This window comes from Betta splendens, chromosome 2 (genome assembly GCF_900634795.4).
Source record: "Betta splendens chromosome 2, fBetSpl5.4, whole genome shotgun sequence".
Lineage (NCBI taxonomy): Eukaryota > Metazoa > Chordata > Actinopteri > Anabantiformes > Osphronemidae > Betta > Betta splendens.
This window is the reverse complement of record NC_040882.2, coordinates 13,368,649-13,385,202: the sequence shown is the minus strand read 5'-3', so window position 1 is coordinate 13,385,202 and position 16,554 is coordinate 13,368,649. Positions and strand designations below refer to the sequence as shown.

The 16,554-nt window shown below is 42.6% G+C and overlaps 1 protein-coding gene across 4 annotated transcripts in view; it reads right to left on the bottom strand.

The window, feature by feature from the left end:
- LOC114842173 (neuroligin-2-like) overlaps positions 1-16,554 on the bottom strand; it is a 315,730-nt gene that overhangs the window by 284,267 nt on the left and 14,909 nt on the right. The window contains exons 2-3 of one of the 4 annotated variants that reach the window (XM_055506121.1): positions 16,220-16,380; positions 15,916-15,985 (exon numbers count right to left, since the gene is read on the bottom strand). The exons of 1 other annotated variant lie outside the window; for it this stretch is intronic. The gene's annotated coding sequence lies outside the window, so the exon portion shown is untranslated. Of the gene's footprint in view, positions 1-1,247; positions 1,335-15,915; positions 15,986-16,219; positions 16,381-16,554 lie in introns of all 4 variants that reach the window. 2 more of the 4 variants (XM_055506120.1, XM_055506122.1) reach the window with 2 other exon arrangements.

Here is a 16,554-nt window from a genome sequence, read left to right as displayed (position 1 = left end):
ATTCTGCCTATTCTAATGGTACAGTAGCTGTAATGAATATGGTTTACCATTTAATAGTGAAAGTTTTAATGAAAGTTTTGTTTCATTAAACATTGGAATAATTTACTTTCTGTTGAATGAAAGTTTATTAGGTTTATAGGGAGATTTTGGACGTGTCCTTGATTAGACACTAGATTATTGATATTTGTTTGGACAGCATGCTGACGCTAGCACACAGATCCCGCACAGCAGGGGGCTAATGTAGCATATGCTGGACTCTGAGGGAAATCATCAAGGACCGTCACAAACACTTTAAAATAAATGCTTTAACTCAGCGTTTGAACAACTCCCATCCAGTTATGTTGCTGTTACAGTATAAAGGCAGCAAGTAATAGTGATGTAATGAGGAGTAATGCATTTAAATCTTCCCTCTCTCTGTTGCCCTGGCTACTACTGCCTAAACACAGCACCAAATATATGATAAAGCAAAGTCTGATCCAAGACACCCTGGTTTCTTTATTAGCTTTCTGATGAAGGAGTAAGGTGAGGTCATCCAGGCTGACGTTTGACATGTCCAATTTGTTTGGTCTGCACCTCCCACACCCTCTCTCTCCGTACCTCCCAACATGGCCCTGGGCTGTTTGGCAGAGGTTGGTAAGGAGCCTGTTTCTGGCTGCACAAGTGTTTGTTTGCGGTGGTTGCTTATTGCTGATGCTGTTTGATATCTCAGCTGGAGTCTTATCTGTTTGGTTGCCGAGGTGCTGCAGTTGCTCTGATATCTTGAAAGGCAGCTCGATTTGGGCAGCTGTCAATGTCGACCCCTTCCCCCTCTCTCTCTTTCTGTTTGTCACTATCTATAACTCAATCTCTCTTTTTTTTCTTCAGCCTGATCAAAACAAGGATGGCAGGAGACTGATAGTAAAATATTTGTAAACTTACTGTGCTTGTGTCAATGCGTATTAATTTTAGAAACCTGAGGCAAACATAAAAAAAGTTATTATTTTTGGTGGTACAGTAGGTGTTCTCTCAAAGCAAGTTATCTAGTCTACCATAACATGATCTGTTGAAATGCAACCCTGTCAGGATTTATCTATTAGACTCTTTAGTTTGTGCAGTATCAGGACTTTGTAACAGCTATTGGCAAGTGGGGAGACCAAACAGTTACAGGCTCATAAAAGGCATTTTCTATATTGAACTTGTGATTGTTTTCTATATGGGCAGCTTTGCTTTGCAGCCTGCAGAGAATGGATGCTACAGTTGTTCCCTACCTCAGGAAGCACTGATTCGTTCATAGCATGCTGACGCTAGCACACAGATCCTGCACGGCAGGGAGCTAATGTAGCATATGCTGGACTCTGAGGGACATCATAAAAGACAACACATTAAAGTGTATTAGAGAGTCATGTCTGCCTGAATTAAAGAGTCTTTGCTGCAATCTTTTGGTGAGTAACTGCAGGTGCTGCTGGACTATTGACAGATCCCTATTAGAGGTGAACCTATATGAAAAGACAATCCGATCATCAAGGTGGGTAGGCATTTATGTGAAGCTGTACTTCAGGCAAGTCGTAACGTTGGTGTGTGCGCAGCTGGACACATGCCGGCCCCACAAAACTGTTCATGCTTTTATCAATACTTCACTTCCTGTCTTTACGCCCCCACTTATTGGGATTTCCTTTTTTTCTGGCTGCAGTGGCGTGCTCTAAACAAAGCAATCAGCTGGTTAACCCTTTATCAGAGAACCTCGAGAAAATGAGCAGTAATGTCCCTAACCTAACATTTCTCCCTTTTCTTCTCTCTCCAGCTGATCAAAAAGTCGTCACGCCACATTGCTTCCTATAATGGTCTTTTTGTCTGGACTACTTGGTATTTAAGCGAACAAAAGGGGAATGCGGCAACTGAGTGTGGGTGTGGGCTTTCTGACCATGTGTGTGTGTGTATTGACGTTGTTCATTCATTCTGGTGATATATGCGTGGTGAGAGAGAGAGAGAGAAAGAGAGAGAGAGAGAGAGAGAGAGAGAGAGAGAGAGAGAGAGAGAGAGGTTGCAGACTGACTCATCCAGATGAGGAAAGACAGGCAGATGCAGCCAGAGAGAAAGTGGAGAGGGGACACCACGGACAGGGTGACTGATCAGGAGACATCAATAATTATGTGTTTATTTGCTGCAGCCTCAGGATTTAATACAGGCTCTACCTCCCTCTGGTAGTTAACAATTATAGCTTGTTGGATAACAGCTTATTAGACTGTTGTTTGTGCTGAGTGTGTGTCAGCTACAGAGAAAGAAATCCAAAGAAAAATATATTTCAAAATCATGAAAAATGAGTTTGTGCACGCACCTGGATTTGATGCTTTTTGTGTCTGTGTGTCACAGAATTTGTTCCTTCAAAGTGTTTCCATAAATAGCAGCAACGCCGCTTGCCAGCAACGCAGCGTGATGCGTTATATAACCTTGTCAAAATGCATAGTGAGACCGCATCAGCATCAACAACTAGGCTGCTACCTGTTCAAATGCTTCAAGGCTCTCTCCCCCTCTCTCCGTCACTGTCTTGCTCTCTCACACACGCACGAGCCTGAACATACTCCAGATTACATGCGCCTCTTCATTATTCATGCGGCATTTCTGCCTTTGCTAGACAGTGAGATGAAAAATAGAGGAAAGGTGATAAATGGCAACTGTTCAGTGGAACAAACAGATTTTTTACTACTGTTATTAATTATTGTAGTCATTAGAATTAGTTTCTATCTGTATGTCTAAATTAAGGAGCTGCTTTTCCAAAAATTGGCCATCATGAGACATATGAAATATTATATTCCTATGTAAAATAACTGCCCATTAAATTGACAAGGTCTTCTAACAAACAAGTAGCCACTTCATGACTCCCTGCTTACTTCTAATCCAACGAGCTGTGTAATGGCTGGAGAGACGGGGGCTGTTTAAAACGACTGCCACGGTCACCGCTCTGGAGAATATGGCTCATCTACGGGGGGACGCAGGCAACGGCATCCTGCCTCTTATCTCTAACTACTTACCGCTGATGCAAAAACAACCTGATGGGGAGAGGCTAATGGGAGCAAGCGTCACCGCTCGACCACTCAGGAGCCAACGGGAGCGGACAACCCCACAGAGACGATGCATGTGCAGCTATGGCGCATGGTTGCGTTAGAGTGCCTTAGTGTGTCTGACGCAGAAATGTTCATGTGCATGTACTAAATATGAGCAACTTCAGTTAGTGTAGTATGTACAGTACAGACACTGGCCAACACCCCCCCACCCACACAATGTGTGACTGTTCTTGACAGGGCCTGCTGAGTCAGCAGATACAAGCATATACAAAGTCAGGAGCAACCTAAGAGACAAACTATTAAATTAAGGAGAGCAGGCAGAAGAAGAAAAAGCGTGTGAAGTGGGAGGATTAGTAAAGAGTGTGTGTAGTCATGTGGGACAGATAGGCCTGGGTAATGCAAGGTCGTGTGTGTGTTTCTGCATATGTATCCTTATCTTAATTGAGATTTCAATTTCAATTTAGGTTTATCCTAAAGCTAAATGACATCCAATTAATTACTTGGGTATGGATGTTTAAGTATTTTTATAGTTTTTATAAAGTATTTTGAGAGGTGAGAGGGTGCTTTCCTGTATCTGTCTTCTTTGTGTCTCATTTCCTTTAAATCCTCTCCCGTCTGTGTCTTGCTCCCTCTCTCTATAGAGCATGTTGTAGTACCTTGTAGCCTTAAATCTCAGGGTTACCGCCCTCATCCTCCATCTATTAAGCCCATCAACCTGCACCCTCCACCTTTTCCTACTGCTGCTTCTCCATCTCTGTCACTTCCGCTCCTATCTCCCTTGTTGTTGACAGACACAAGGTGACCAACATGCCAATCCACTGCTCGGAAAACACCTGAGAGAAACCACATAAGCAAACTTCCACATAAAGCATATCCTACAGCTGTTATGCGGCGTTGCCATGAAAACCATGTGGCTAAAAACACAGTGAACTGTTAAGACATTAATTAGTATCATATTAAAGATCAATAACTAATTATCCTATAAAATATAAGCTGCATGTTCTACCTAGAGTTATTAAATTTGAAGCACAAGTGAATTACTGCAGTTACTATAATCCACAGCAATAAACAATAAAATAAATCTAATTAGATTCCACATGAAGTCAAATACAAAACAAAACTCCACAATTTTTGGGTCACTGAAAAGTGTGTAAGTCACAAATGCAATTAAAAGTGTTGGTTGGTACGTAACACATACTGTAAGAAAACAAACCAACCTTGGTTCCCTGTGTTTTTTCAAATATCACTTAAGTCAAACTACCCGGAGAGTTCACGTTTACACACAAAATGGAAACAGGAAAGTGAGAATAAAACAAAAAAACATATGCAAGAGTTTGGACCAGATCGATAAAGACACGTGTTTATTAGATTGAGGCGAGCTGTGACACAGCCGGGCCCAGGAGTGGAACATCTAGCGCGTAATCTTGTACTTCTTTCTCCCTGCAGAGCGGCAAACTCACTCATTCCCGCCTTGGGCCATAAAGAAGCATGCAATAAACAGACGTCAATCCAGTTTGAGGCTATTGACTGGGGACGGGGAGATAGTGAAGACAGGCTGATGGGTAAAAATTAAGGACCTCAGAGTCTCTTAGGTTCTGCAGGTGGGCTGCAGCAGTACAATACTGCTGTTATTAGAAGATTTAAATTGAGTTTGGGGAACTTAAGGCACAGATGGAGTGCACTGGGTACTGAGCTATTGTTACTATAGCATTGTACTGTGTCCTGCATCTCATTCATCCTGCCTATTCAATTCAACTTAGGTATTCCATCCTAGTAGCAGGCTGTTTCCAATAGTATTGTGGCCCAATTAGTGCACTACAACATTTGTTTGTCCACTGGTCATTAGTCTCGATGCCAGTATTGATACTTGTTATTATTCTTTTGCTAAACACACCGCTGGCCTCTTAAACACAGCTAAAAGGTTGATGGATGACAGACATGCCGCAGCATACTTTTGTAATGAATAGGTTGTATATTATGCATTTGTTATGCTAAGGTTGTCAAAAGTAACTGAGCTGAAATGATAATAGGAGAAACTTAGCGATTGAGACAAATGGAGCTCTGGGGCACAATGTACGGCAACAATACATCAGCCACGAGCAGCAGGCGTGTTGCTCCGAAGAGGGTTGATGGAAGAAGAGTGTGGAATTGTGGTCCTCTCTTTCATTACTGTTCTTATTTTGCACAGCGCAGCGTGCCAGCACATCTAAGGCAAAGTAAGCGAGGACTCGCTCAACAATAATAATAACTCGCTTAATAATTTGGACTATAGGAGCTTCTATAGTTTGGGACATCTACGGTACCAGCATCAACATCAAAGCTACATGTATTTAGAGTATATAAACAGGGCTACGCCAACAACCATTGATTTCCGATATAGATGCTAAACTATGCCTATACACTCTGTTAGTAACTTTTTTGGTAATCTTTCGTAATCACACGCAACGTGTTTTTGGCTCTACCGCTACAATACTTTATGCAACACAAATAATGACTCAAATGAAAAGCTAAGATTCTAGGGAATCTAAAGATATGCGCCAGAGCATGCTAGCTAGTACAGGTGACGTTACAAAAACGTTTGGACGAGTTTGACTGGCAGACGGTGCTACCAATCCTGTGTTGGCGTTTTTAGGCCAATTGCATAGCTTCTAACGAGACAAACAATACCACCACAGTCAGTTGTTGCTAGGCAGAATAAGAGGCAGCCTCTAGCGGCCTGTACAAAGTTAAGGTATCAGTAAAACATCGATAACACACTCTTTTATGAGCGCTGATTCAAAATAGATGTATATTGATAAAAGTCTAAAAATACAATGTTAACCACAAATTGCTTAAAAAGGAAGTACATAAAAAATTGAACTTGCTACGAGACTTATTTAAATATTTCATCTTCATATAACATTCATTTGCACAGTCTGAACATCATTAACAATGAGTTAATGAGTTAGTCACAGTTTCTCCCTGTGTCTCTATGTTTGAAGCAATCATTATGAATGGTAATTTCATATCAAAGTCAGATTCATCTCTGATGTACTGCACTGTACAGTTAGTTAACGATTCACATCTTTATATATTACAGCTGAAAGATAGAAAAGAAATAAAATGAAAAAATTCCTTTACTTTTGAGAAAAAACTAAAAACGCAGCAACCTGATGTGCTGTTGTATTGTGCACCTCATGTTCACGGTTTTGTAGATGTCTAAAGGTTTTGTGTAACACTACACAGTGAGCTCAATGCCACAGTGCTGTAGAGAATACAAGCTGTAAATAGCAAGTACCCTGCTTTATCCTAACAACACCACAACGCACTGCTCCCTGTTGTAGAGATTAGAGAAATGCTAGTGTTACTTCACTAACAGTTATTAGTGATAACACACTATACCAGTGATTAGCAGGTATGTGTGATCTCGACTGAGTTCATTTAATTTTTAGTTTGCTTTAACAGTAATCATGCATGGCTCCCGTTAAGCATTAGCGTTAAAGCAGTCAACAGAGTGTCTCACTTAGTGGGTCAATTAAGAGCTACATCCCCCACTGACATGATATGATGTAAAATGGACTGCACATTCATCTTGTCTGACAGGGGGTTTCTATGAACTGCTTATGCAATAAATTGAAAAAAAAAATAAATCCCTGAAATCCTTGAGCCTGTCACTAGTCTGCACATTTAATACAGGCTTGGTAGTGAAGTGGCTGCGCTCCACCAGTGATCTGGATCCATTACGCATCTGGGCCTGTCCGTGAGAAGGCATGACCTGACCCAGGAACACAGCCATACTGTTGGCTATGTAGGCTAACAGGCAGTTTCCTCTTACCAGGGCAGATGCAGGTGCCAGCCTGCACCTGCATCTGTGTGGATGTAGGTGTGTGTCTGTTTTCTTTATTAAACATGCACAGTCCTATTATGCGCTCATATTTGTCCGAGCAAATGGACCTACAAACCTTTACGGTACTTCTGCGCATATTTAAAGGTCTACGTTTCCATAAAGGCCAAACTCAGCCCAGTGCCCGTGTTGGCAGGTAACCTCTCAAGCGCCACAGCACAGTACACGCATGTACAGACACACAGGGCCTCACTAGCCCCACTGAGGACGCACACATGCACACGTCTTCCGGCACAGTTGCCCTTTCGCCTGCTCCCAAACATGTCTGCCCAAAATGTCTCATTGAATATTTAATATGTGCACCAATCTAATGATGCCAGAGACCCAGAGCGCGGCTCTAATTATTCAGACTTCCACCACTGAGTCACGGAGGCCGTCACAGGGGCTGTGCCTCCTTCCGCAACACCTCCTCACCTCGCCACCTCTGCTATTCCCTCCCCGTCCTCCTCTCCTCTGCTCCCCTCGGCAGCTGACACAGGTGACCTTGGGCTCTCACCTCCTCCAATCTCCCTCTGCACTTTCTTCTCTGCCTCTTTAAGTCTGCCTCTCTCAAACTGACATTAAATGCCCATCGCAGGTCTATATATAGTAAATTGGTATAGGCAGAAAGAAAAGTGTGGAGCAGCATAAGAGAACAGTATTTAAATGACTCTGTCACCCTTCTGTTAGACATGGAATGCTGCCACAGCTTTGGCACAAAGCATCTCCATGAATATGCAGAGCAGCTACAATGATGTGTTTACGGAGTGATGGGGTGGTGAAGGAGAACATTTTTTTTTTTTTTTTGCAGAAATTATCCCATTCTCTTAAATCTGGTTGGTACTGTAGAGACACTCATTTACAGAGAGATGCAGAGCTGAAAATAGACATAAAGAGCTGCCCTGAAAAAAGGAGGACAGGACAACGCAGCCTTGTTCCCACAAAAGCTGTGTGTGTGTGTTGTACACATGTGCGTTTAGTATGTTCCTAGTGAAATACCCTCAGGCTAGGTAATTACGTCTTGCACTAAAACATGTACTGTATGCACAGATAGACAGTGGATAAAAATAGAAAGGTGGAGCCGTCCAAAAGCATCTTCCATCCACATTAGTACACATGAATAACTCCCTTTCATCGGCCTGTGACCAATCAAGTGCAATGAACTGGGAGAGGATAATGACAAATGACAAAAGTGGGAGAGTTTATTTTCTTTCATTTTATGCCCATTTGCAGTTTTTTTTTTCTAGAATGCATTTCTGGCAAAACACAGGTAAAGGTTTTGAAAAGAGGCCGATCGAAACGCTGCACTGCGACTTTCGCTGTTTGTTTTTTTTCTTCTTCGCAGCGTTTCTCCGCTCCCCAGGAGTCGCAAAGAGAACTATAAAATCTTTATTCATCCCATTCTACGCCTGCGCATGCTGAGATTTGACCATGCTGCAAGCTTGAAAAGTGATGTGTGGCGACGGTGGCTGCTTTCCTCCCGGTTAATCTGTATGCGTTCCGATAGGTAGGCTCAAATCCCCCAGTCTGCATTTGTGCCAAGCAAAACAAAGCTTTCACCTAATAGCAAATCCCAGCCATATATCACACAACACTTTGATTTTGCTTTGGTTAACCAAGCACATATTCTGCTGGCTGCATTGGGGATTGAGAAGGATTGAAGTCAAGGGACAGTGAGAGAGAGAGAGAGAGAGAGAGAGAGAGAGAGAGAGAGAGAGAGAGAGAGAGAGAGAGAGAGAGAGAGAGAGAGAGAGAGAGAGAGAGAGAGAGAGAGAGAGAGAGTGTGTACGTCATCACTAGGCACAAGCAAATCAGGTGAGTCCCTTGTCTTCAGAGGTTTTTAGGAAACAAAGACCACCCCAATGTGACATTACAGTAGTTACAATGCCAGAAAATGTTTTAATTACAATCAAGTTAATGTTATAGTGAGGTTTCATCGCTGTGAATACAACATAAGAGCCCCTGTTTAACGCTCATATCCGTGTCGAAGCATTTCCCAGCCTGGTTTAATTTGTTTAGTGGCAGTAGTGCTGAGCTTTGGTTCATTCCAGCATCTGTCCCTGTTGTACTCAAATATTACAGCATACTGAATAGGCAAAACGTCAATCAGAAAGTTTTGCAAGGTAACACTTTTTTTCCCGATGTTTAATATTATGTACAGTAGTACAGCACTCTACACTACACTATACAATACTAAACTCTAAATGGATTCATGAGCACCAGTCCATTCTTCCTCTAACAAGCATTACATATTAGTTTTTCACACAGTAACAAGCAACAAAATTAAACACTTTATCCTGCCTTCACATCCTCATTTAACGTTTTCTGCTATCAATTTTTAGCTGGCAGGATGTTCCTTAACCTTTCTACACCCATATCAGCTAGCATCTGCTGGCTTGTCCTTGAGCAATACGCTGTCTCCCCGCAAGCTTCAGGGAGCTTTCCCCGCTGCCGATCCTGACCTCGCTGTCCTCACTGGGGACAGAGAAGGGCAATGATACAATGTCCCTGATTGAATCAGCAAAGAAACTGTGCCATTTCCCTCACTATTTATATTTCAGTATCCACGTTTCATTTATTGGCTGACTTTTCAGGAAACATCATTTCACCCCTTTTTACATTGCAAGTCGTCCTCTAAAGTGGGTGTTGCTGAACTAAATTTGGTTCCTGTGCACTTGAGCAACACATTCATCAACAGTGTGAAATGTCAAATGCCGAAACACAGATATACGTTTTTGTAATGCATTTTATTGTCGAGCACAGGAACATTAGGCGTGTTTTGCAGGTCACCCTTTATCTCTAAGTGACTATTACAGTGTTCGCAGACAGCATGAGCCCGCACTGTGCTGGTCTGCTTAAATCCAATTTGGAACTGTATTGAGCAGGAAAGCATTCGCCTAAAAATAGTCCGTGTCTGCGCCGCCAAAGGTTTTTTGGGTAATACTGTCATCAGCTGGGAAATATACTACCAAATGAAGCGAGCGATGTCAATATGACAAAAGGTATCATCAGACTTCAAGCTTTCAATTAGGTTTAGAGGAGAAACATTTTTGCTTGCTCTCCTCCCTTTCATGTCGCGGAGAAAGCCGTGTTGAAAAGGAGATGCGCGCCTGGTGAATCTGTTATTCCAGGAGACTTCAAATCTTTCGCTTGGGGCAAATGTGACGTTGCAAAGACCTGTTTGAGGAAGGCTGGCGACTCTGGGCTATTTTTAGTTTCCACCTCCTCCCTCTTTTCCTTCCTTCCCCTGCTGCCCCTCTCTTCCTCTCCTCTCCACCTCTGCCCATCTTTTTATTATTCTGAGGAGGGCTCTTCTCACCGCTGAAACACCCCTGTGCACACAGGTATTACTGAAGCCTCACAATCCGCCTCAACACCCTAGTGTGTGTGTGTGTGCGTGTGTGTGTATGTGTGTGTCTTGGAGAGCGAGCAAGGGAGATGGAGTGATTTAGCTTGACAGACAGTTTTGTAATACAGAACTTCAAACTGTATTCCCTTAACACCAACCTGTCCAAGTCTCTTATTCAGAGCTGTTCTTGGTCTTGTTTAATGGAGGCTATATGTTGGACCCATGAGTGAAATCAAGGAACCTAGTCAGGAAGTGTCCGCCAACAGTAACGCAAAGATGCTTTAAGATAGGTACTCTACAAAGGCTACGTACTCTACATGTAGTGCATGTTTAATTTGATTGAAAACCAGAGCCACATACAGTAGTAACACACCATGCCTGTCAGACTTTAGTTTTGTTTTTTAAATTGCATTTACAAAAGCCTAGGTCGATATATATAACATTTTAATTAAACAGCTGAATTCTGGTCTGCTGGTCTGCAGCAGTTCAAAGTAAGCATATATAATATTTTTTTCTCATATCATGCAGACCTACTTATGAGAAGCTTTTTAATAAGCGAATTCAAGGCGATGCAGAACAATACAGCAATATATGGGTTCAAATCACAGCAGGTAATACAGTCAGGTGCGCTTGACAGCGAGAGGGAGGGCAAACAAAGAGGGGGGAGGACAGGAGTGAAGAGGAATTGTTATTAAGAGGCCATGTGAGGGAGTGTGATTACTGGTCTGGGGTTTGTTTGGAGGAGTGAGGAGGTGGGACACAGGAGGCTGGGTGCTCTGATGTATTTGTCAGGCCCTGCTGCTTCCTAACTCCCCTCCATCCACGCCACTCGAGCCGGTCAACGCTGCAGGAGTGCCTCGCCACCAGCTTTCTCTCCCTTCCCACAACTATCTGGTTTATTTGCCTCCAGCTAATTTCAGCTGCGTCCAGTGGGCTGAGACACTGCACTGCACTTCACTGTACCTGAGAGCTATTTCATTTAATTGAGCTAGAGATGATTATAAAAGGTGATTGTCTAAATGCAAATGCTGCAGTCACACTCTGGTGTGACACCTTCAAAACCTGTGCTGGACGTTTACCTGTTGTACAATCATCTTTACTTTGAACAGTGGAGTATTTTGGGGCGTATTTCTTAGCTCTAGCTCTCAATACAACAGCAGTTACTGCAAACACTTGCATCAGATAAATATACTTTTTGCATTAATCTTCCAATCTGAATTGGCTTGAGTTGACATCTTGACACAATTTAATTTCTTGATCACTCCATGAGTCAGGAAGCTCCTGTTATTGTACAGCCATCTCCCTTATACACATTTAAAACCTCTGAATCAATCTATGTCTTTCTGTTTGTTGTCCTTGGTCCTTTTCTCTGACTCACTTTCAGCTCATATAGAAAAAGAGCTCCTCTACTCTTTCTTTTACCCAATACTTCTCCGCATGCAATGCTGCACTGACTTTTACCTATAGCGGCAGAGTAAAAACCTAAGGGAGGGAAAGTGTTGGTAGGGAGAGCGAAGGGTGCAACAAAAAGCATGGATGAAAAACAGACGCAGAGGGTCACAAAGAAGACAAAATGATCGCAGTCAGACAGAAAAAGCAGCCTAAGACAGAGAGTGGCCGAGAACGACAGGATGCGTCACAGCTCCAATCACATTTGACAAAAAACACAAGGAAAAAAAAAGCAATAATGGATTTCAGAAGGTAGAAAGTTACAAATAAGCAGAGTATGAAGTGGTTTGTCTGGACGACACGTTTGCAGATGAAACATCAGTTCATGTCCAGCTCTGTGCATCTGTGACGCTTGTCTTGTGTGTCTCTGCCTGCAGTGTGAGTTCACGCTGCCAGAGTATTTCTGTGACTTTGTGTTTCAGTGTGTGTGTGTGTGTGTGTGTGTGTGTTCAGTATTTGACGAGTGCGGTTTTTGAACACAGAGGTCAACAACAAAGTGATCTGCAGAGCAACACTGTGCCATTTAGAGTGGCTCCCTGCCAGCTGACCACAGCTCGGATCCTATTTTATCCACCGGTGCCGCCTTTAGGAATAGCAGTGAGTGAGTTTACATGCTGTACTGCACCAGACGTCCTACTCTCATTATTCACAACAAACAGCTTACTGTATATAAGGCTGCAAATGTAAATAGAAAAGCCTGTCACTACTATTCCAATTAAAAATAAACAATGTATATGTTTTTCATGTTGACCTGTGACATTCGCCCATGGCTTGTATGTCCAACATTAAAAGATTATATCGGGTTATGATGAATGTATAAGCCTTGGCATGAAAGGTGATCAGTAACCTGATACACAAACCACAAACCCAGCTCATGATTAACTGATGCACTATGATGATTGTGTTTGTGGGTACATCTGCCTGATCAAACTTCCAAAAGCCTTAAAAGCAGCATGTCACAGAATCTCGATACCAGGCTCCTCTGGATGACATCCACCCAAAATTAAGTATAACCCTATTAACCCAAAAACCCTAATTGTGTTTTATTTGCGAAACAATCTCTATTCTCTTTTCAAGCGGTTAGGACCAGCATTAGGCTTAGACTTAGTATATTAGTTTGCATGCTTATTTATGTTTTAAGTTATCACACATGTAATTTTAATATACACGACTCATCTAGTTTTAATTTTACTCTACAGTACTGCATGTTACACATGTACTGCTTTTTCCTAAGGCAATTTTCAATACTGTGCAGTGCAGTCTATTTATTTGTACAGTTTTTCCTTACAAACTGTGATTTTGTGTTGTGTTTATCTGTATCATTGTTAAACCATCAAGTCCTAAACATTACAGATCACGTTTGATGTAAGATCATACAGTTAAACAAAAGTAGGGTACAGGAAAAATATGAGCAAATGCTTGTTTTCTTTCTAGCCTGATTAATTCTACATATGTGATTACACTGGTTTCTCCAATACAATTATTGTAGCCCCCCGCCATGACATGTAATCAATTTCCTCCCCAACCTTTGCTGGCAGGAGCAGGTCTCAGCTGTCGCTACCATACTCTGCCCTTCAGTGCTTACTGATGCCCGGCCAAGCCTTCCACCCCCCAGCACCCCCCCCCCAGGTCCATTCTACTGATGGCGAGGCCTTCTAATATCTGCTTATCTCTTTCCCACATTGGGCTCTGACACAGGAACCCCTGGTAATGTCTGGCTGGGAGATGCAGAGTCAGGAGAAATAAAAGCCACAGGGAGAATGAGAGGTAATATAAGAGGGCCATCCAAAGAGGAAAAGAACTGGCTGTCATGAGAGTGGAATGATGTAGCCTTTTTACTCCGATCCTAATATTGCCAATATTGGGAGTTTTACTCCACAATGAAATGTCTGTCTTTGGGGAAAATATAATGAACAACACAGGCATGTATTTCAGATGTCGCAAATCTCAGGGGAAATAAAGCGTGTGCCTATACTGCAGGGTTTCAGAAACGACTCACCTTATTGTGTTGTAAAGCTAATTTTAAATGGATAACACTGCCTAAACCCTTCAAAGTAGGAAAAGCTAACCAATCCCATCCAAAATAGGATGAATGAGTGAAAAAAATGCAGAAATAATCGGATTATTAGCCCACGGTTAAATATTAGTCATCTTCCAAATGTAGCCTGGAATCAAAGACTCATAGGTGATTCTGCCTGTCATATGGTTGCAGCTTAGTTTTCTCGCATGTGTTGTGTTCATGTTCATTTGGTATCCAAGTTTTCTCAGGTTTTCTCATTTTATAAGCTTTGCCGGTGCCGGACAGGCCCGATCTGCTGACAACAGCCCACTCTGACAAGTTCTCCTTCCCCATTAGGAGGACTGCCCCGACCACCATAAACAATACTTCACTTAGTGCCTTTTAACCCAAGGAGCCGACCCTCTGCCTCTCCGGCTCCTCTCCACCGGTCCTCCACACTAGTCCACTGTGGCAGAGCGTCTGTTCGAGTTGTCATTATCATCTTTACACAAGGAGGTAAATTCCTGATACCTTCTAATCAACCGAGGCCATCTTGACTCTAAGCCTCTCTAGCGCTTTTCTCAACCACTTGTGGGCTGACAGGTTTTGCGTGAAGAGCAAGGTAAGAGCTGGGAGTGCTTGTGTGTGTGGATTGATGGTAACCCAGTAGTATTTGTCCTACCCTTAATAGTTCTCTGTTGATACATCACTTGGCTATGTGTATCTTGAATGTGTGTGTTTGTGTGTGTGTGTGTGTGTGTGTGTGCATGTGTGTGCGTGCCCCCTCTGCGGTCCCCCAGCATCTTGCTAAGTGTACGTCTGTTGGCAGAGTGGAGCACCACACAGATCAGCTCCAGTTAATGAAGAGACTGGCAGAGTGAGTGCCATTTGGGCCACCACGAGGGCACTCCAGTCGCCACGCCGCAATTTGGAGACATCTGTTTTATCTGGCCCAATTTTAATGCGGTGCCACAAATTCTTCAAAGTCAAACGTGTCCATGCCAGGACGAAGTCGAAAAGGTACAACACAAACTTTTACATTTGGGAGCTTTGGCCCTTATATAACCACCTCCTCGTGAGTCATCTCTGTCCCTGAGCTGTGTGATCTATTGAGAGGTTGCTGTTGGAGGTAGTGGCATTAGGACTCCCAGGCGCCACGGTGACAATGAGCTGGCACAGCCGGCTCATCCAGAACTCATAAACAAAGCACACTGCCCAATTACTTTAATAGAGCTGAGCCACGGAGAGCCTTGCAACTCATAAAAGGCAGAACAATTAATATCAGGGATAATAAAAGTGTAATGAAGAAGCAAGCCTGAATGATGAGCCAGGCCATAACAAACCTACTTCCTTTTTGTGCTCACCAATTCAGGGGACATTTTTTAAGGTAACAAAGAATTTCAATCTATGGGCCTCGTATTCTTTTCAGAACCGCACCACAGTGTCTAATTTCAAAGTTTAAAGGTGTGAAAAGGTGAATTAGTATGAAGGTGATTGTGAACACACAAAATGTATGCTATTTGTGTTTTGAAAGCTTCCCAGATATTATTTGTGATATGTGTATATAATATGTCGCCCAACAAATATACATATAAAGGCAGAATACTCAAATACGAGTTAGGAACCTGCAGTTCACATACTACATGTGCATCAATGACAGTTCCGTTGCCAGTGCTTCACTGCTTAAGTATAAGAGGAGGCCCTTACTTATTACATTCAGCGTGGCCCTTCACATTCCGTCCATGCACGCCACTTGATGTCTATTTATTTTTTGATAACATTTACATTACCTACTCACTTTGCAACATCTGCTGCTGTGCTGCCCTCTCACTACTACTTTTCTCTCTCTCTCTCTCTTTCTCTATTAAATGTGTTGACGCACTCTACATAAAAATGAAGCTCCTGCAAAAGCAATTTAAATTGCCCTATATCACAAATCTTCTTTTCTCATTTCTCCCTAAATTGTGTGTATGTTGAAGTCTTCTGAGAAATCACCACTTTATACTAACAAACCCAAAGCTTTGCCACATTTCATACTGTGCTACTAAAATAACATTACTGTATGTGTACACACGTCCTCCCTGGCATCACTCTCTAGTTGATCTCAATCTGGCACCATCTCATTGTTTTGTAGAAAGCCTGCCTACTATATCGTCCACTCCACTGTTTAACTGATGCACTGTTTGGCAAAAGTAATGACACTAATTGCATGAACCTCATTGGCCGATGTTATTTCAGCATCATCAGTTCCACATCGGCTGGCCGGCCCATCCCTCTCACTGCCTCTGTGGGCAAGAAATGACAAAGTCTCAACTGGCTGACATGCACTGGCTCAGAGGAATAATTTAGAGGCAAATCAAGCTCTGACATTTTTCCAGAAAAACATGGGGAGTCGGATGGGAGTAGCTAACAGCATGCTGCTTGGCAGTCACTGGACCGACAAACAGACGAGACAGAACAGAAAAGTAACAGATGAAAATCAATCACATTTTAGTCAAGCTGGGAATCGGCGTGTTTACCATTTTTGAGCACTGCCTTCTCCAGACAAAGTGGTTCGTACCCTGCATCACTTGACACCTCCAGCAGCACTTCAGACCCGCTCTATTATCAACTCGGAGCCAAATGGGTTGTAACAATGTTTTCGAAGGTCTTCACCGTTTACGGCTTTTTCTCCATAAGCCTGAAGACAGTTAGAGAGATATTGTTCTGTAATGTAATCTATTACAAAGGCTGCACAGAATCTGAAGGTAGATTTGCCAACCCAAGTTGCTCACAAAGGGATATTTGTTCTGTTCAAATAACAGTGCAACTACTAAAACCACTAATAACACCATCAGAATTAAAAATTAACTCA